This window comes from Pleurodeles waltl, chromosome 4_2 (genome assembly GCF_031143425.1).
Source record: "Pleurodeles waltl isolate 20211129_DDA chromosome 4_2, aPleWal1.hap1.20221129, whole genome shotgun sequence".
NCBI classification, from domain to species: Eukaryota; Metazoa; Chordata; class Amphibia; order Caudata; family Salamandridae; genus Pleurodeles; species Pleurodeles waltl.
Window position 1 is genome coordinate 911,014,791 of NC_090443.1, and position 22,020 is coordinate 911,036,810.

Sequence of the window (22,020 nt, forward strand, 5' to 3'; positions counted from 1 at the left end):
CCTTGTATCCACATCCAGATCCTTGCCCAACCACACCTACGATGGACAATCAGAGAACTATCTGTGGGTTGTGATGTAGTTCATTCTGAGAACCTGAAAAGTAACCTTATCCTGTCGCTGTAATCTGACTTTCACCCGATTGATGAACTAGAATGAAAACAGCTCCTTGTGGCACTTGCACTCACTCAGTTAAAGTACGCCATATCAATAGTCACTTCCAAGGACATTCCAATCACTTCACCCTACCAAAGTGGTGAATGGTGTCTTGACAAGTGCTGTTGCACCACCTAATTAAGTCTTTTGACTATAGCTACAATCCTAAGGAAACAATCAAGAGATTTATTTAAATGATTGCTCTTTGGTTAGCAATGGTTGTTTGCAATGTGTAATCAAGAAGCTACAGCACATTATTGAAGCTCTTTGGGTTTTAAATTGCCATTAATCAGACTTTCATCCACGGCTAGGGATGAAGTCGGTTTGGTTGCATTTTTAAAAGAATTCATGCCAGAGTCTGACAAGGGTGAGGTGTCCTTTCCTACTTTCTTGATTCTTATGGTAGCCCAGGACAAGTGGATTATACTCTTCTGCTGCTTCATTAGGTGCGCATTACTGAGCCACTCCTTGGATAAATTTAACCAATTCTTTTGAAGGGTTAATGTGTAAGAGTGGGCCATTACACGCTCACTCATTGACTGTATGGTGTTTCAGGGGTAAACCATTGCATCCCACCTTTAATATGCCATGGATTGGATTTGTTTTAGTATAAGGTAAAGACCTAGTTTACACTTGTAGGCTGCAGAAACACATGTATCAAAGAGTTTTACAAAGTTAGTGATGCTGTGTGACTGTCTCAGAAGGAGGACAATGCTGGAAAACGGAGGTAATGCTGTTGAGAGCACTGCACTTGATCTCCCGTCACTCATCCTGTTCCAAGTCGCTTGTCTAGGTGTGGCTTTCTACTGTGCACCTGAACAGAGTTAAAAATGACAGCTTTGTTTGATTTTCTGATGTTAGCTAAAGGACACCAGGGCAGTAGCTCTATATGGTGTACTCGCTTCCGTTTTCTACCTCGATAATACTTCAAAGATGTGGTGGGTTCTGTAGTCAGCTCTATGTTGGACTATGGCAAACCCCTTTTCATGTGATTTCTTGAGTCTCAAATGTTACACCTGCAAAGTGCTCAGAATGTTGCCATGAAAGCTGGGTGTGGTTCGAACAAATAGGCAGTTTTCAGACCTCTTGTAGTGACTTCACCTATAGAGAACTATTTGCTCTGAGGATCAGCTGTGCTACCTACCTACATCTTGCAGGGATAGGAGGTTTGCACTCCTCCACCGAAGGCCTGGGAGGGACTCCCCGCCTGTACATCCTCTGTGCTGTTGGCCTCTCATGATAAAAACTGGGATTTCACTGATTGAAATACCAATTATTAATAGATAAAAGTGAATAAGTGTGCTATTTGTGTACCTGGTAGGCGTAGGTCTTGCATTGCACAATGTACATAAAAACGTTCACTATGTCTCAAGTACAAATTGGTAAAATGTAATTGTTTTTTGCTGTAAAGTGTTGTAGGTACGTGCAATTTCTCACAATTTCTGCACTGCTTACGTCACCTCCGTTTTTGTTTAATCTTCTAGTTCGTGTAAGAATTGTGATTGTACCCCTATATGTTTGTGAATACCCCAAAAGTCCCTAATATGTTGTCATCCATCGCATCTTCATAGCAAGTCGTCGGATTCTCTTCTGTCGCTCTGTTGAGAATGCCCAGTTTTACACGCACGAACAAAGTGCATTGGTTGTGCAAAGTACTGTTGTGTAGAGTTACGTGGTTGTACCTTTGTGTATCACCTGAATTTAAAGTATGCGCACCTTTCCGAGTGTGAATAATACTGGTGCCTTAGACATGCACATTCATTTTTTTGATAGTGCTACAGAGCAAAGAACGTTTGCTTTTTTCTGAAAGTCTACTAAAAATAACTTCTAGAACACAAAAATGGTGGAAGCAACCATTGTGAGGTAAACAGGAAACTCCATGATAATACTATACATGCTGATTACAAAACAGTAAGGTATATGAAGGATAGGGAATGACAGCACAAAGACAGCAAGCATTGTTTAATGTAAACATTGACGGTATTAGGCACTATTTTATGGCCGTGAGATACGAGACTCGAGTTCAGAGAATTGACAGACATGTTCTGCGATATATTATTGAACAAACGAATGTCATTGTAGTGCATCCTGTATTTGAGAAACATGATGGGATAGACGCCCACGTGCATGCATCTATGGCAACAGTAAATCTCCCAGCGTCCAAGGATTTATTGGAAACATGGTAGCAGCGTTTCTGGAATGGTGGCCTTGTAAAAGGATACACCACAATTAATAGTACAAAAATCCAGGGCAGTGTAGCTATTTAGGGCCTATTTAAAAGTTTTGTGCTGCTCCAGTGGATTGGTTAATTTACATTGGTTAGCGAGTTGACAACACACTTTCCGGAGTTGCGCAAATTATAGTTCATTTAAACTGGTTACTGAGTTGACAACAGTTTTTATTGAAGTGTGTGAGTTATAGTACGACTTGGACGGGGCACAAATTATAAATTTAAATTATAACTAATGCTTGAAATTTTTAAGGTTTGTGTGTTTAAGCTGGTTTTGTATATATATATAATAAATTACATTTTCCTAACTATAACTAATTTCAAACATTTGTTTTTTGTCACTGAATTTATATTGTTTTTAAATGTGTCTCTAGTCATATAATGTTGTTTATTATGGTATTAATTATTTTAATTTTTATTTTGGTAGTGTGGTATTTTCGAGAAAGGTCACAGTTCAATATCATTGTCACCATTGCATGCGTAATTGTTTTCCTCTCACTACCAGGTCCTTGATAGTACAGCAGTACCTCGATATATATATATTTTTTAATAGTTTGTTAGAGATTGGGTTTCTGTTTTGCAGAGGTATGCACTCTGCCCAAGCAGGAATCATAATGCTAATCATGGTACGTCATGAACACACCCTAAATCAACCTGTGCCCACCCTCTGGTAGTTTGGCACTGAGCAGTCAGGCTTACCCTAAGATGCAATGTGTTAAGTATTTGTGCAACACTTCACATACTAAAACAGTGAAAACAGAACAAAAAAGGTACTATATTAGTTAGAAAAATAGAGCTTAATTGAATGAACAAAACCAGACCAAAATGTCAAATATCCAATAGATAGAACCTGAGACATTCATTTTTAAAGAATAAACTGAATTATGGTGCTTAAAAGCATACAGCTCCAACGGGGACTATCTGGTCGTCTTAGACTGGGGCAAATCTCAAAAGTCAGGCCGCCTGCAGTGGAATGTGGGTTGAATACAGGGACCAGTATAGGTCTGCTGAAACAATACTTAGAATGCATCAACCTCGAAGGTATGCGAGGAGTAGAGGAGGTGATCCTTCATCATCAATCCTTGAGATGGAGGTGATGCGTCAGCTCTGATCTGCTCAAAGTAGGAGATGCATCGGAATGGAGGCAACGCTCTGCACAGTTGGTGATGCGATGTTCCCGGTCCTCACAGCAGCTGTGATGCATCCGCAACGATGAAGATGCACCGGTTCACAGCGTCGCAACAGCATTGATGCATTGATTTTGGCTGTAGCAGAACAGCACTTCATATTCACTTCAAAAGGCCCAGGACTGGATTGGTACCACTTGGCAGGCCAAGAGTCACAGTTGGTAGAGTCCAGGTGCTGGACGTGATTAGTTGGAAGTCTTTTCTGTCCCTGAGACTTCAGAAACAGGAGACAAACCAGCAAGCCCTTGGAGTTACTCTGGTTCTGGGTTCAAGTGTAGTGTGTCCAATCCTTCTCATCCAGGCAAGGAGGGAAGCCTGCAGCACGTCAACACAGCAAGAAAGCAGTTCTTCCAGAGCATCAGTCCAGCAGAGTAGCAGGCCTTGTAACAGTCCAGCAGTCCTTCTTCCTGGCGGAGTATCCACACGTCCAGAAGTGTACCGAGTTGGTAGGGCCAGAAGTCCATTTGTTATACTCAGAGGTGCCTTTGAAGTGGGGGAGAGTTTGGAGAAAGGATTTAAAGTGCACAGAGGTCCTCCCTTCCAGCACTGGCTGCAGACTCAGTTCAGGGTCTTGTGGGGACAGGGCACAGCCTATCCAGGTGTAAGTGTCGGGCTGTACCAAGCTCCTCCCTCCTATTCTGTTCAGGATGGCCCATCAGGATGTTGATGGCCCCTCATCCCTAAGCCTTAGCTCCCTATGTGCGTGGCTGTCTAGAGGGAATGCACAAGGCCCAGCTGTCACCCCACCCCAGACGTGGCGCACCGGGGCCAAAAGTAGGAAAATACCAACTTTCTAAATGTAGCATTTTCAAAATTGCAACAATAAATCCTACACTACTATTTAAGATAATTTATCATTATAATTCCATAATTACTAAAATGACAGATATACCCCTTCTCAATCAGGAATTACAGCTTATTAAATGGAATAAGGAATCCCTGATGTTGTTCTATGGGAGGGGTAGGCCTCACAGTAGTACAAAAACAAATTTGAGAATTTTTCCATGCCAGGACATGTAAAACTCAAAAGTATATGTCCTGCCATTTACTTATCCATCACCCTTCCCTATGAGCTACCTAGGGCCTACCTTAGAGGTGACATATATGCAATAAAAGGGGAGTTTAATGTTAAGCAAGGGGCTTGTAACACTGCAATCAGGTTGTGGTGAAAGGCCAGGAACATGTTTTAAAGTGCTACTCAAGTGGGTGGCATTAGTAATCCTGCAACCCACTAGTAGCATTTAATTTACAGGCAGTGGGCACACTTTACTAGGGACCTATAAGTAAATTAAATATGTCAAATATGTATACACCAATCAACCATGTTTTAGAGGGACAGCACAAGCAAATTAGCACTGGTTAGCAGGAGTAAAGTGCACAAAGTCTGAAAGCCAACAAAAATGAAATCATCAAAATGTGGAGGGAAAAGGAAAAAAATGTTTGGGGCAACCCTGCAGGGTAACAAAATTATTGCCAGGCCACATAATGACATATCTCCTGAATTAACTAACTTATATGTACCATTTCCTGGAACAGCCATAAAGATATACATAGAAATCTACCTGTTTTATGGAGAAATATGTAGCTGAAGCTGATGAGATCTAATTTTGATTTTCTCTGTTATGTCTTTGTAGAAGAAATATAACTCTATGGCGTTCCACCAGTCAGCACAGTCTCAACAGTTGTTGGGGGTTTATGGTACTATTGAGCTGTGTTTATGCCCCCATTTGTGTTATTAAGCAATCACATAATGCTTTAGTTATTAATTGTACTTCTTATTTAGTATTGTATCTTTTTCATTGTAATGTGACCTGAAATGTTTGTTTAAAATGCTTCTAATGTTTGTTAAACATCTGTGTTGCAGACTAGCTAATTTTCTTAACTCATTTTGGTTTTTGGTAGCATTGTGCTACATTAGTAGCCTAAATTGTATTTGAGTCAATACTTGCTCTCCTTTCAAAATTAATGTGTTGATATGATGGTGTTTCCTAATGGGTAACCATCTAGCTCTATATAGATTTCTTTGTCTGCCTTTGTGTTCTTTATTCTTGTATGTGAAAGACGATTAAAGTTTTGTTAAAATTTACAGGGATGTTATAGTTAGGCTCACATTTTAAACCATGCACTGCTAATTACTCCACAAATTACGGCACTCATGACACCTTTGATAACATCATTGGTAATATCAATGTAATATTTGCAGTAACATTTTTGACACAAAAACTGTGCATGGCGGGGCGTGAGTTATAGTTGCCTTAGTGCACGAGTTATATTTAATTGATATAACTAACTATAATTGGTGAATTTCTATGGTTTTGTACGTTTAAAATGTGAGTCTAACTATAACGTGCCTTTAACCTTTGTTTTTTTAGGTGTGTGTGTGTGTGTGTATATATATATATATATATATATATAGGTTACAGGGATGTTATAGTTAAGTTCTGAATTTACTCGTACAAAACCATATATAGTCAGCGTTCTTTCAAGTAACTATAACTCACACCCTCAGGTAACTATAACGAGTCAGAAGCTAACTTTAGCATCCCTGTAAGCTTTGATTTTTCTGTGAATTTCAATGGTTTATTAACATAAAGCAATTTTAATTACTAAACACTATTCCAACCCCCACCGCACACGGTCTTACAGCCAAGCCCTTAAAACCACCCAACCCTGTGCCATGCACGTCCTTGGGCAGGTTGAACACAGAGTCTGTCTCTGTTAGTGAATGTGTGAGTGTTTGAGTGGGTCTGAAAGTGGGTGTGTGAGTCTGAGGGTGTGAGGGGGTGCATGAGTGTCTGAGTGGCTGTGTCAGTGGATGCCTGAGTCTCTGAGTGCATGTTTGAGAGAATGAATTAGCGGATGGATAAGCCTGTCGTTTTTCTTTCAGATTTTTTCACATTCACAAGTAATTCGCAAAAATTTGTGAATTTTCTCAATTATTGCACATGGGAACATAAAAATATTTTAAGCCCATAATTTGCACCTAAAACACACCCTGACCCCTTATGTCACTTTCAGTTTGGATTTTCACCTCCCTGCACTGTGTCCCGTGAAATCAAATGGAGGTTGCAAATCTGTAGTCAGGTTGCAGTCAGCCATTTGCAATGCTTTTTTTCGTATGTGTATTCCTAAAGAAATTGTGAATCTTGTGAATTATTCGGGAAATATTAGCTGACAGATATATGCAAATTTATTTTCCCTTTAATGTCTCAAAAACAACTGAACAGATTCACACCAAATAAGTGAAAGCGTAATCTGGGTACCAACAGCTAGCTTTTTGCCAAATTTGGTGTAATGCCATCCAGTGGTTTGACCTGTAGTCGTGTCTAAAGAATCCTATGGGAATTAACATGGGAACTGCAACGTTTTTTGAGCCCCCTTTTTCTTGGCCCCCGCTTGACGGATCACCCTGAAACTTTCCATGCGCAACAAGAATTACTGCAACACTATTTTTGGAAAATTTCGTCAAGATTTGTCAAACCGTGCCAAAGATGTAGCCAAGTCAAAAAGCGCTTTTTCTATGGCAATGTGGTCCTACATTGGACATATGTGTGTATCATGTCACTCGGGACTGCCTAACAACCGTCTTCTTCCATAGTTGGGGTGTTGTGAACAGATCAATGGATGGCTCTGTCAGCAATCAAAATGATCTGGGCGAGGAAGCTAGGGGTGGGGGAGGGTCATTCATAGAAAAAAGGAGGGAGCTGGCGTGGGAGAAGTGAGGGTAAGCAGATGCTTCAGCGCCAAGAAACCGCAAGGAGCGGATGAGTGCTCTCTGGAAGATTGTTTTAAAATAACTTGCATCCGGAATAACAACACATATAACTGCCAGGATATGTTATACTGTATATATGAGGCGTTTACACCCTTAAAGCCTCTCCGTGATGCATTTTGAAAATGACAAATTTCCTTACGGCTTCGCTTACGCATGCCAAGCTGTATTTTTCGCAAATGTGGCGTGCTAGGAGTAACGCAGCTTCACAATTATCAACTCGTTACGAGGGGAGCTGCCGCCATGTTTCTAAAAGACACACGCAGCGTTTGATCCGGTATGTCCAGCAAGGCTGCACTACCATGCACCGCCCCTCTAAACCTGAACACAAGCAATCTGAGGCAAGTTTCATCCTCGTGGGGCCTCTTCAGTGAGATGCTGCTTTGGAGTCTAGGGCATAGCGAGCACAAGATCCCTGTCAGAGAATACCCGTCGCACTCACATTACGTAACAAAAGGCGGGGTGCTCGCCAAGAGTCAAGCAATATAGAATAAAACACCCTCCTCATGAATGGTGCACATTAGCCAGATTTTTGAAGAGGGACCTGTGTGATCCATTTTAGCACAAACGCATAGTGCGCATGCGTATACTGTGTACCCTTGCTTCAGTGGCAATTCATATAAATATGATGCTTGCCCTACCAGTGGGCGAGGCACGACAGTAAGCACCCTTATGGTGCCACATAATGGCAATGCCAAATCACTGAAAAGAGGCCAAAATTAGTCCCTTTTCACAATACCTAGCATTCCAGCGGTCAAAATTCAATTTTGCTTTTAGCACTAATTACCCGGGTGCCTTTCCTGGACCCTGAGTGCCCCCTGCAAAGCCCCGATGGCAAGCTAGTAGCCGGTGAGTGTACCTGATCAAGGGTCCAGACATTGAGCTCGTCTCCTGGAGTCTGTTTTGTTCTAGCATATCCTTCTCTAATTTGAGCCGGTATCTGCTCCTGATGGTTTCCGCATGCGCATTAGACACGTGCCCTTACGCGGGTTAATTCTGCTTTTAGAATATGCTGGCACTGCATTTGTAGCCAAACATTCAGCATTAAAAGAAGGGAGTGATGCACGGGCCTGGACACTGTAGTGTACATCACACCTGCAGTGCCAGAGGGCCGGCGACTGGAAAGAAGACGCGGACACAGGTGTGGGTGTTACCGCGTGGTCGGATGCGGCCCAGGCGTATAGTTTGCACCTTCGTGTGCTCCGTTCCGTTAGCTCACGCCTCTGTCTTCCGACCACACCTTTTATTGTATATATAGGTTTACCCCTGACCTCGGGGCAAACCAAAATACTGTCCTAGCATGTCGGGTTACATATTCCCTGCGGGCGTGTGCAAGGGTATACCTCTGGCCGCGCCCCTCTGAGAGTGGTGGTGTCCGGTGACCAGTTGCGTCACTGGCCCGCGACACCACAGACACTTCCATAATACTTAATTGGAGCAGGAACACAAACAAAATGACAGCCGTCAACATCGCTATACTGGAAGGCGTGGGCCTAGCTTTCCAAACCTATTTGTCTAATGTCACTTCTTCAAATCGTTTAATCTTTGGCACATCGCTTTTGCCTTTATGCCCTTTGTTCTACTAGTGTGGCAAACATGGGGTGTCCCAGGGGACCTTACGTTCTCAAATCAAATTGCAAACTATATAAGAACAACTAGGCCATGGACGTCATTTTGTGGTCACCAGGGGTCGCAGGTGTGACCCTTGTCTTGCCCTTTGCTATATCTGGCACTGCCTTTGTGACTACTGGCCTCAGAATTGGCAAATTCACTGCGAAGAACTCAGTGGCAGCTCCTTTTTGACGTCAGTTGGACCTTCACTCTTTGTTTTCAGTAAATTTTGTATCACACTAATAGTGAATAATAGTATATTATTCATTAATAGTGTAATAAAAATGGAGAACAGTTCGCTGGAATATGCCCTTCCATGGCTGCTGAGGTAAGTAAAAATGCTTTTAAATGTGTCCGTGCTTGCTGGCGAGGGTGTGTTCATGTGAGAGACAGCGTATATGTGTGAATCTGTGTGGATGTGTAAGTATGTGTGTGTGTGTGCGGAGGTCAAAAGGCGTGTGATGTCGTTTCTGCTACCCCTGTCATTTCAGTGAATTGTCGTTTATGAACTAGACGTTTACTTTGAGTTAGTCCAAATAATCTTCTTGTTAATTATCACACGGTTTAAGTTGTTTACTTTTACGCAAAGAACACGTGGTTACATTGTTTTCTGTTCTTGCCTTGATGATTATTTTATACTGTTCCTCCATCTAGTGGCCACTATGTGTAATTTCACTCACATCTCCAGGTAGTTTATCAAGTTATTTTCGTTTATTGCAAACAACCATTACTGAGGTCTCTGTGCACACATACTCCTTACATAAAAACACAAAGAAGACAACCACACTATTTTTAAATAAATTACTTTCATTAATGTTAATAATAAACCATTTACAGATAATCTACATTGATCTACACCACAATCGAATTGCACAATATACCGAACACGAACATTCCCCGACAGCAGGTAGCAGCTAAATAATGATAGACATCAGTAAAGAGACTTTTAAACATTCACTGCTGGATTCCCCCATTTTTTTTGCGAAAGTCTAATGCATCATGTTACATGTTAACTATATCTAACCGTTGCAAACATAAACATCGGATATGTTTAACAAATAGCAGATAATACAGTTGGTTGAACTGATATGGACAGTCTACCTGCTCTAGATGTGCAGGGAAAGATCTAATACGTCCATGACACTCAATTGAAAAAGAAAACTACAGAAGCGTTCATTAAGTAGAGTCCTTTTCTCAAATCTACCCTTTCTCCCCACCACTGACAGTATCCTTCCATTTTTCTTCCCCTGCAGATAGATTGGTGCCTCTGCCAGACACTAACGCTGTAATGTTACTGCTCACCTTACTCTACAGAATCCCATTCATAGAACAGCAGAAATGAAAACACAACCACGGTTCTTGGGTACCATTTCTGCTGAACTCATGTCTACACCCGGTGTAGGGGTGCGTTTGCCCTGCTAGGCAAAATCTATTTTAAGTATTTATAATCATTTGTATTTATGTATTTAGTCTGCACAACTTAAACCAGGCTTTACTAGTTTGTAGGTGCATAAAGTAACGATTATCCGGGGCTGGAAAAATAGAGCCTGGCAATAAATTGGAGGGGTCTTTGAGAAACGGAAGGAGAACAAAGGATACCGGTACAAAGAAAGACTATTGAATTACAGGAAATGTTATTTCCAATGAAGCAGATGTAATAAACACCGTATGAAGAGGTAATATGAGCCCGGATTGGAAATAATTATAAAGACTGATTTTAGCTTGGAATTAAAGCGCATAGCGTTGTGGTATCTTTGCAGCCTGAAAGGAGGGTTTCCAAAATATGATGCCTGCAGTTGTGAGCTGTTTATCTCCAAAACATTTCTTCTCCATTTGGCTACGTTAAGATGATGAACTTGGCTTCAATGCCGGTTTCTTGTCAACTTGTATATGGTAAACAAGGGTATCACGAATTTGGGGGAGTTAAGGAGAATGGCTTTCCAGATGATGTTCATGATGACTAATGGGGGTGAGGCGCCTTTCAGTTTGCATTGGTTTGGTGAGGTTTGCTCATGGATCTTCTGTCCAAAAACAGCTCTTAATTCTCTTTTTTGGGCCATTTGTAGTTTGAGTTGCTAAATGGTGCGTTGAAGAAGATGGATGAGTAGTGGAGCAAGTGGGAAAACACAAGCTTGACTCGGGACGATTGTTTGTGCTAAGCCTAAAAGGAGTAGACTTTGGATACATTGTAAATAAGAAAATGTGCCTTTGTGGTGATTTTTCTGTGCATGTGTGGAGAATGGGAAGTCAGAGTCAAATGCAAGTGCTAGATTTTTCACTCTTTTAACAGGACTACGATAAAGTTCCATTGCTGATGGCCAACTAAACAGTAGATCCTTTGGATTTTGTAGCCCAAATGTTAGTTTTGCAGTGTTCGTGTTAAGCTGGAGGACATTGCTATTCATCCAGTGTGTGGTGACCATTAAACGAAGGCCAAAGGATGAGGAGTCTGAGCTATCTTCATGAAGGCCTACTAGGTGTTTGCATACATTTGGATATTAATCCAGAAGAATGATTTCACATTGCTAATGGACATACATACATGCATGTTAAGCTGAACTGGTGGAAGAGGTGAGCCTGGTAGAATGATAAGAACAGGTGATGGACGGAATGCTGAACAATGTAAACATTCACCCCCAGTCACAAAGTTCTGGGTTTAACCCATCATTTTTTTGCCCACCGAGCCACCCCAGTTTGGCCCAGCCATAATCAAATCAGTCTTGACCCTTTTCCCCAGGGGAACAGCCCAGCCCGAGCCGCCAGGCCAGGTCCTCCCTGGACCAGAATCAAGCATCCTGGGATCAATTTCGAGGTATCACCCCTCATCAGCCAGGCTAGGTCTGGAAGAACTCCATGCTTCACTTAGGAATTTTCAAAAGTGAATTGATCTACTTTGACAGTTTGTTACCTATTTGTAAGAAAGGGTTGATTCCAAGCATGAACTCTAGCACCAGTGGCAAAGGGAGCATCCAGGCCTGCTAATAAGATTTTGTGATCTCCAATGTCAAAGGCAGTGGGGAGGTCCCATAGTGCCAGTGCAGCATTGGTCCTTTGTCTCTGATTCATAACCAATGTTTTCTGGTGTTTATGATTGCTGATTCTGTACTGTGTTTTGGTCTAAAGCTATATTGGAGAAGATTGTTTTGTTCCACAAAGTTTCATGATTTGGAGGGAGAGGGAGACTACCGGAATTTCAATGTGTGATCATGTTTTGCACCTACCTTGATAGAGTACATCATACCACATTTATGGTTTTAAGTAGAGTGAAGTGATCCTAATGGATGCTGGTCAATGGTGCCTCCATTTGACTGGCTACTTTACGTCTCTCACTGAAATACTTATCTTGAAACAGTGTATTTTCTCAAAGTTTGTTGGCAGCCATTCACATACAAGAACAGTAAAACACTCTTCAACATGGTAATAAATAATATATATTTCCTCTATGTGAATATATAGCAATATATATTATATTTATACTGATAAGGCTCATTGCCATAAAGGTTTATTCTTCCAGTGCTTTGTCACAAAAGTGGATTGTTAACAAAGGGTAAAACTATTATGATATGTTCTTATTCGTGAGGCTTAAAATCATGAATGTAAATGTAATGCCGAAGTGTGGTGGCCCAGATCTTGTTGCATCCAAGTGCTTACAACAAACTAGATATGTGGAAATATTCTTTGAGGGTGGAGATGTGTGGAGGCCATGGATTGGTTTGAAAAGCAGCCATAAGATTAGCTAGACTAAAGCTTGCCAGTCGTTTATTAGCTGTGAACCTTCTGCAGAGATGCTGGTTCTTTATTGATTGACAGCATCTGCCTAATCTAAGAGTAAGCAGGTGCCAAAAAGTGGTACCTCCAGACTTCTGGTAGGACTACTATTCCTAACTATATCTCCTGCCTTAATTTATAGTGCTTTGTGAAGCAAGAACATTTTGTTCACTCTTTCGTACTTGATTTTTAGCTCCAATCAACTTCTTGAAAATGGATGTTTGAGTATGGCTATGGATAATCTTAAGCCACCCTGTTTCGTACTTAAAAAGTTTCCTCTTGGCACAGTGTGAGATCTTAAGTATGGACTATACCTTTGTCACCACACTGGTTCCTGTGCTGCACTATGCTGATGTGTATAATCCATGAACACTGTGGGCTAAGTTAACAAAGCTATTTACATTTGTATGCCAGGTTTACAAGCACAAATAATAGGATTTTGTGAGGAAAGTGGTGTATCAAATGGTCTGTTTGTGCGACCTCACCGTGTAATACACTTACAATACCATCTTGGGTCTAGTCAAGTTAGTTTGTTTAAAGTTAGCTGAATCCTGGGTAGGTGTGGCTTGGAGCGATCAGGCTTAAACAAAGGAGCAAGTGAAAAATATTTAGAAGTACCAAAACAACTGAACAAGAAAGTCACATAACGCAAAAGAAGTTTGACACCAATTTATAAAGAAAGATCTTATGTTTAAGAATTTTTAGCCACCAAAATAATCAAAACCAACTGGAGACTTCTTGAGGTACAGATTTTTAAGTAAAACATAAATCACCACTTTTTATTAAGAATATAAACAAGCATTAGTAACTAACACGGTTAGCATAAACTTTGCAAAACTTTTCTAAATTTGTGTTAGGGTACTCCAGCTTGCTTTGGGTGACCAATTCTGGCAGGCAGCAGGTCAAGAAACAAGCAAGAATTTGTTGAACAACTACCTTGTCACCAAAGCAGTTACAAAAGGCCACTTCTAGGCTCTATGAGTGATCCACCATTGACATAAATGGTACTGTCCTGATGCAAAGGATACACAATGCTGAAGGTGCTGTAAGATGCTGAAGATGTTGTGCAGTCAATGGAAGGCTTCCTGGGGCAAGCCCTCAGTCAACAGTCTTGGTGAAGTGGCGTTGCCAGAAGGGGTCAATGGCCCCTGAAGTTCCTGGTGTGTGCAGTAAAAGTCCAGTTGCCAGTGGGCTACTGGTCTCCGGTCACAACACCAGCAGTTCCCTTTGGTGAAGGCTAGTGTCCTTCTGCGGTGCCCAAACTTCACTCTGATGGCTCTTCCAAGTCCAGCAGACTCAAGTGCAACTTTTGAGCATCTGGACTTGGTCTCCCAGCCTGCAGTTCCATAGTCAGTGGTGATCAAGTTAGTGTGCTCCTGACTTGCCAAGGCTATTTTGGGGGGATTTTGTGGCTCTTGTGCTGTAACATAAAGTCTGTCAACTGACACCTGGAGTTCACCTCTTTTATCTGGGGCTCAGGAGTCAACTGTTCCCTGAGCAGGGAAACACAGGCACATTCCTCACTTTACTAGCCTGGGAGCAGCAGGTGCAGTCCTTCTTTGGTGCATACTCTCTTTGTCAGGTCCAGGGAACAGAAGGACAGCCCTTCTTTAGTCCTCTCTCCAGTACAGATGTGAACTGAGGTCTGACTGCCAGGGATGCCATATTTATGCCCAGACAGTCAGGGATGTGGCAATTACTAGCCAGAGGTCTACCAGGTCTGCTTCTGTATGATGAGGAGTCCATGCGATGTGTGGCACCTAGCTATCTCACAATGCAATATTCTACCCACTCCCAAGATGGCAGAACTCCTCTCTCAGTGTATGGAGCTTGGTAGCCCACCCTAGAGGTGTGGCAACCTGAGGGCTACGCGCCCATGGGAAAACCGGTTTGGCAACTGTTAAACCCTCTCTGTCACTAATGCCAGCCAGCTTACCAGGAAAAAAGTGCCCTTCAATGGTTAATTCCCCTTTGGACCTCTCCTTTTGGGCTCACACCCTGTCGGCTTCCTCCCAGGGCGAAGAAACACATTTTTCCCACTGCAGTCCTCTATTGTGTCCTTTCTTGAGGGTCACCAGACCTCTCCACAGGAGGGCAGAAGACTGCATTGTGGCCAGCATCTCCGAATAGCCACTGCAAAACTTAGGCTCCAGACTGATAACTTTCTAGAAGTTACTTTTACTTAAATGTTTAATTCAGTTCGGGCATCGACTCAGTTTGTAATGCAATACAAAGATTATTTTGATACCTTGAAGTACCAACTTTACTAGACCCATTCAGAAGTCCCTCTGTACTTGCCAATGGTGCTTCTAGCCTTTCCACAGTAAAAACAGCAATTTGTTTTTTTTACTGATACGACATATAAAAATATGCATCCTACTCTGTAATATACTGCACCCATCATTAGGTCTAGATAGGCCTGCTGTCGGGGTGACATATATTAAGAAGGGCTATGTGGGCTTTGCCTTTAGCTTAAATGGCAAAGTCGAGTTTGCAGTTTAAAACAGCCCTACCAGTCTGCAGTGGCAGGCTGGGGGGCATTGTTTACATTGTCACATACAGGGTGGCACAGTGAGTGCTGCAGCCCTGGACAGACACTTTAACTTACAGGGTCCTGGGTACCCCTGGTACCATATACTAAGGACTTATAATAAGTTAAGTAATGCCAATTGGATATAACCCAATTAAACATACATTTTTAAGGGCCAGAGAACTGGCACAGAGGTCTGGTTAGCAGGCCTCAGTGCACTCTCAGAGTCGAAAAGCCAGCATTTCCTTACAGCTTTACAGATCCAAGTCATTCACAAAAGGTGTCCTAGCAGTGGTAAATCCCTTTACTCATGCATAATTGCACACCATAGCTGCATACATTTAGGCAGGAGTACGTCCACATACGTTGTGAGAAGTGGATGAATAAAGGTGTGGTTTGCCTTGTATGGTGGAGCTCAAACACTTATGAGTATGTGGATACTTATAAACTTCTTTCCAACCCTTCCTACTCTGGACATGGTCTACAAAGAGCTGGAGTAAATAATCTTCCAGGGTGGCTTAGAAACAGAACAGCCTCAAACTTTGGTAGGTGTAAGGGAAATGGAAAATGTTTTCCCTGTGGATTAAAAAGTGCAATTGGATATTGGGTCTGCCTTTCACTTTGTGGAAAAGTTCCTTGCACACGGTTTCACATTGGGGAAATAGCAACGCCAAAAAATGTACATAGTATTCCTGACTGGCACAGTGCTTTTTCCAGCATGGTATTTGCAATATTTGTGAAATGTACAGTGAAGTGCAAATATGCACCCATGCTCAGGAGTAATTTTACTTGTGCAGTCACAACTGCATTTGTAAATCCAGCCCTGTGTTTCTTTGGAAGGTAGCAAGGGATACTCTGTGGGTCATTGAACTTTCTGTCGACAGAAAACAGCGCAGTAAATGAGGGGGTTCCAGCCTACTGATTGATGACAGCCTTTACTGAGTCTTTCTTCGGTATCCGTTTTCGTTTTTCTTCTTCTGTGTTCAACATCTCTCAAATGAGTGTTTTTATATGTTAGAGCAGTTAAAGTTTGTGTTAATTGAGAATGTGTGCTTCTAATGCATCCTTTAGTTGTGCTGATGGGAACTGGCTTCTTAGTTCTCTGCATACCTAAAAAGTAAATTTTGTCTGCCATTCAATAAATAGCAAGACAGTGCAGACAATCCTCTCATTTTCTGCACTTTCCCCTTCTCTGTCACCCAATAACTTGTAATGCTGTCGCGGCTCGCCAGTGATACAGGGGGTGGGGCGGGGTAGCGTGTGGGGGCAGGAGGTAAAGAAATTTATATTAAAAATAAACAATAAAAAATAAACTTACCTCCGCGCCTCTCCTCTCCTCCGTCTCCTCGGCTGCAGGCAGGCACTGGCTCCCAGCCTGCCCTGCAGCCAATCATGATGCTGCTCAGAGCAGCGTCAGGATTGGCTGAGAGCGCCCATGCAGACTGGGAGCCTGTGCAGGCTCTCTCCAGCCCAACAACAGTGTTGCCCGCCTGGAGAGAGGCTACTTCGCATGTATGTTTGGCCGGCCAGAGAAGGCCAGCCAAACATACATGCGCAGTGAGGGGAGTGCACAATGCACTCCCCTCACTGCTCGTCACCCCATGGTCCCGCCCCTTTCACAAGGAAGGGACAATGAACTCTGTGAAACCAGCAGAAGCTGCAAACGCGTGAAAGGTTTGCAGCTTCTGCTGCTGGCGGGGGGTGACCCTCCTCTGCCCAAGTGGAGGAGCCACAACTGTTGTAATGCATTGCAGACAAGCCTCCCATTTTCTGCACTTTCCCTTTCTCTGTCACCCATTAACTTGTAATGCAGTGCAGCTGAGCCTCTCATTGAATAATGCTTGCCTGATACCATATTTGCTGTTCATTGTTTTCTTCTACTTTTTTTAGTACTTTCTTCGTATCTGCTTTAGTCACTTTTTGTGTCAAGGAATTTTGCTTTTGATGGATACATTTGTTTTCTTAGCTTACCAGACCATTCTAATGTTATGATTTGATCAAATACTTTTGTTATATCGGTCAAAACTTGTGTGAGCCCACCATTTACGTGCTTGTATACTGTTTCAGGTTTAGTCCTTACTTCTAAAATTCATGAGGGCATTTGCTGCCATCTACTTTCCAACTTCTTGCAAGAAGTATGACCACCAAATGAACCCATTTCTTTTTCTCTGGATTGTATCCTATTTATTTAATAAGATGTTCCCTGTGATGCCGACTATTTATGAAGCCGTGATCTTCCATGGTAAACAACTCCCTTCCAGGAGTTACTGATACGACAAGTATCCATAACTTTGGGGGAAGGGTAGTTAAGGGGCATTTAAGAGATGTATAATGAAGGAACCTTCAAAATTCACCCAAGAGACAAGGTTCGAGGATGATCTAAATGAAAGAGACCTTGCAGTTTATATCAAGGCCTGTGGCGCTGTTTGCAGTAAGATAAGTGTGTAAGAAACTGGGTCCAAGATTTTTGGATGTAAGGCTTACCAGTGTTGCCATGGTCTTGGAAAATAGCTCCCTTTCTCCACTAGGATGTAATGCTGTAGTCCAGATGTTTTCCAACTACTAAATAATTCTTAAATGCATGCTCCTGTTGAGCTGATCCCTGTCTTGGACTATTGTTGGCATCACCTAATAACCTGCTGATGAGGTTGGCATGATTGATGCTCAACACACACAAAGTCAACAGGCAGAAACCCACTGCATTAATCAGATATTAAAATACCTTGTTTGTCTTCAGTTTGTGTCATCTTGTGCTGGTAGTTTCCCTTAACATCATATATTTGCCAATAACTATCACCAAGCATGAGCCAGAGGCAGCAGCATCACCAAGTCTTTGTGACTAGTTCCAACACTGGTGTTTTTGTTAAAGAAAGTTTTCAGTATCTGAAGTTGCAGTTTTAAATACTGGTCCACAATGGCCACTCTGGGGACATCGTTGATTAGATTTGCTATAGATCATGACCTAGATTTAAACAGGTCAACGTGATATTCAAGAGTACTACAAAATCCTTTGGGTCATTCATCTGTCTGTAAAGTAGGTGAGTTCGAGTCTTGTGGGAGATCAGCTAAACTATATTAAATGGCCTGCTCTTCCATTTCCAGTTACTCTTAGATCTTGTTGGATAGTGCAGTTGCCTCTGCTGACCTATTGTTACCAATTCTTTGAAATGTAAAATGTATACTTGGGCTCCATTTAAAGGAGTATTATTTCTCTCTCTCCTTCTGCTACTAGTTGTTAATCACAACATCTGCCCCCAATGTAGTGCTTGCTTTGTAATTCTCGAGGGAAGATTTATCATTTCAAAAGAACACTGAAGCCTTACAGAATAGCCTCTTTAATTTAACGAAGCATTCTATATAGAAAACTATACTTTTACTTAGCTTTTTAATATGTTATTCATTACTTAAAATGGAGGTCAGACCTATTGGTGTTGCCAATGCTTATTTCCCTTTCTTACTGTAGTATTTGTGGTCCTGAGAGAGCTGTGCCATATAAAGAAAGAGAAATGTTGCATACGCGTGCAGTAAGCTGTAAAAGAAATGCACCCTCTGTTTTTGTACTAAACCTATTGATTCCCACTGCTGAAATTAGCTTCACTACCTTAGATCATCATCATACTGTGCAATGGACCATGGTGGAGGAGGTTGGTGTTCATCATTCTGCATTTTAGTCATGGGACTGAGAGAGCCACATAGATGAACAGGAATTACTTTTTGGGACTATGGCCCAGATTTAAGAAAAGTGGCACTTCATTACATGAAGCGCCACTTTTCTTTGCCCCGTTGTGCCCCCTCACATCACCATGCGTGCTGCGTATTAATGAAACAGCGCACAGTGGCGCAAGTTAGGATCAATAGCGTTATTTCTAACGCTATTGTGGTATTTTGCAGGATTAATCCTGCAAAGCATATGGAATCCGATTATAAATAATGGGTGCCTCAATTTAACACCTACACTGAGCAGGAGTTAAAAATAATGAGAAAAATGGGGAGGCGGAATCTGATAGATTCCACTGTGCAATTTTTCTGGGCCTCCTAACAGAGAAATGCCCCCCCCCTTGTATACGTTATGCCTGGCACAAGCAAAATGTGGCACAAGGGTTTACAAAGTGACGCAATGCATGCATTGCACCACTTTGTACATTAGGCGCATCGTTTTTGCCAACCTAACGCTACATTACTGTGAAAAAAAAATGACGCTAATATGGCGCTAGGCCCTTATTAAATTTGGGCCTATGTTCTTTAATTGTAAAACTTCCTGCAATGTTTGACGAAGATGCTCATGTAAAACTTCTTCTGAAGATAATTCATTCTACACTGCTGTTTTACTGTAGTGATGACTGACCCGCTGCACGTCATACTAAGGTACTATGCTCTTCCAGCAAAAGACCCTGAAACCTGGGTCTGCTTAGTGCCAGTATCAGTGCACATGAGTCACTTCTTTAGGTCTTCATTACATGCTTCTTGCAGATCTTGCTCCCTGAACAGTCTTTTCATAATATTTTGGCGCTCTACCTCACTCTTCGCGTTTCCACTACTGTAATACTTGGAAACTCTGGTTTGCACACAGGGAGAAGAGGTCCCGATTACATAAATAGGTAATTTTAAAATTAGAAACAAATAACACACACTGTAAGTGCAGTTAAAAAAATGTAAAGTAACATTTTGTCTTTCCATAATGAATACCAGGTTTGTTGTGTTTTGTGTGTTGAAATTAACGTTAAAGTAAACATCCCTGATGATACAGGATAGTGCACTCTGAGTACTTTTTTATGCCAGATACAATATACCTAATTAGGAAATGTTGATCCATTGAAAAATATGTTTCAAACAGTTAACAGAAGCTTGACCCTACTTCAAAGGAACATGTCATTGTTGGCGTCTTTGGCATCTAGAATAGTAATTTATGCAAAAAATATAAGGTTCACTGTTCCAACAAGAAAAAAGGAAACACAGGGAAACTCTTCTGTTAGAAGCAAAAGCCCTCACACATCCAATAGGATGTCATGCTTCATCTATCGTCGGACCGGCGCTGCAATGTCTGACGGGCCCCCCTACGGAGGGGGCTCTTAACCGGATATCTTTTTCCCAATGTATCTGTGCCGTGGACAGTCACAACCTACAGGCACAGGTAGGATAGGAGAGCAGAAAAGGAGTAAAGTTGGCTCAAAACCTAGTAAGTCAACATCAATTTTATTAGATCAGAAAAGGGTTCAGGCCAAGATTAAATAATAGCAAAGGCAGAGTGCAGGGAGAGGTAATGCTCAAATGTGCTCTCAAGTCAGGAAAAACAGAGGTGGAGAGAAGGACACTATTCAGCTCCCTCTAATAATGGATCTAGAATAGTCAACCAGGACACAAATTAAAAAATGTTTTTTTTTTTCCTGGAAAAAAAAATCAACAAAAACAAATCAAGGGGGATTGATGTGAAGGGGATGATGAACGAATTATACTCGGCAGCATGCATCCTTCTGAGCATGGCGATAAACGAAGGTGTTCGATTTGCAAGCCTCCTACTCTGTAGCTGAAGTGAATTTATATTTGTCAAGAGAAAAACAACACGAACAGAACAAAATCACTGTCAACACTCTTGGGCTTCCACACTATCTGCTTCACCCAACGCTCTGCGCGTGTGGCTCGTCCTTAAGGCATTCCCCCAGTAAATATAAATTCTTAATGACTCTCAAATCCAGGCGTACTTGATAGACAGTGTTATTCACGGGCTCTGATGTTTGCGAGACATTTGAAAAGATTAAGACAGGAAACGAGGCCGTGCTGGCCTGTTCAGGGGATCAGTGAAAGTTGTTCAATTCTCAAGAAGCTTTAAGGCTTAGAAATATAGTAGATTTTGATGTGCGTTGTTGTTTCATTTAAGGTGCAAGAAAAATTGCTTTTCTGCTGTTGTCTTTTTTCTACAGGAAGTTGGGGGCCTCGAACTATCTGCCCTTGAACGTGTCTCTTAAGATCTTAGCAGTTTGACTGTAGGCGTTTTACATTCATGTGGTGGAAGCTCCTAATGAATCAATACTGATTTTCTTTCTTATTCAGGTGCTCGCTGATGGGGTTTGATCTTAACCGGCACTGGCAGGATCCTTCGCCCTGGGCTCATCCCACGCTATATGGAGTAAAGCAGCTGATCGTTCAATTGTACAATAATCCGGTGAGCACAAGAAGTGAAAGAGACACAAAATGCATGTGTTGTGCATTGTATCAATGTGTTCCCTGCTATTCCAACCATGACAGGTTATGTCAGCGCGTTTGCGTGTTTGACATGGCCAGTTCACAGACCGAAGGGTGGAGGGCAGGGCAACTTTCATCCTGACTCGTGTGCTTGAGCCCTGTCACTCAACTGGGCCGCCTGAAAGAATGAACAATGTGAAGTGCAGTGAAGGTGAAAGATGGGCGATGCTGGCCTTCTCGACCTAACGCGCAGTCGGGATCCAGTGGAGCAGATCTGAAGATGTCCTGAGCTGGAAGAGACCAACCTGACTGCTCCATGGGCAGCGTCTCCCCTCCCCTCACCCCTGGCTGATGTTCAGTGAAACATTTGTACGAAAGTGGACCATGTCTCATTGTCTTTGGTGTTGGTCAAGAAAAGTAACCTAATGCTGGTTAAGTAAAGCATAGTTGTACCACAAAAAAAGCCTTGTCAAAGGATTGTGTCCTCAGGACTACCTTCCATCAGTTGTGGTGGACACAAGTGAGATGCAGTATAATGTGCTTTATTGCACCATACTGTATAAATGTCAAAATACAATTTGGGGGTACT

At 42.0% G+C, this 22,020-nt stretch overlaps 1 long non-coding RNA gene across 1 annotated transcript; it reads left to right on the forward strand.

Annotated features, from left to right (window-relative positions):
- Positions 1-8,756: 8,756 nt before the first annotated feature.
- Positions 8,757-21,411, forward strand: LOC138293465 (uncharacterized). Its single transcript, XR_011203010.1, has 2 exons — positions 8,757-9,281; positions 21,300-21,411. It is a non-coding gene; the product is annotated as an uncharacterized lncRNA (long non-coding RNA).
- The last annotated feature ends 609 nt before the right edge of the window (positions 21,412-22,020 follow it).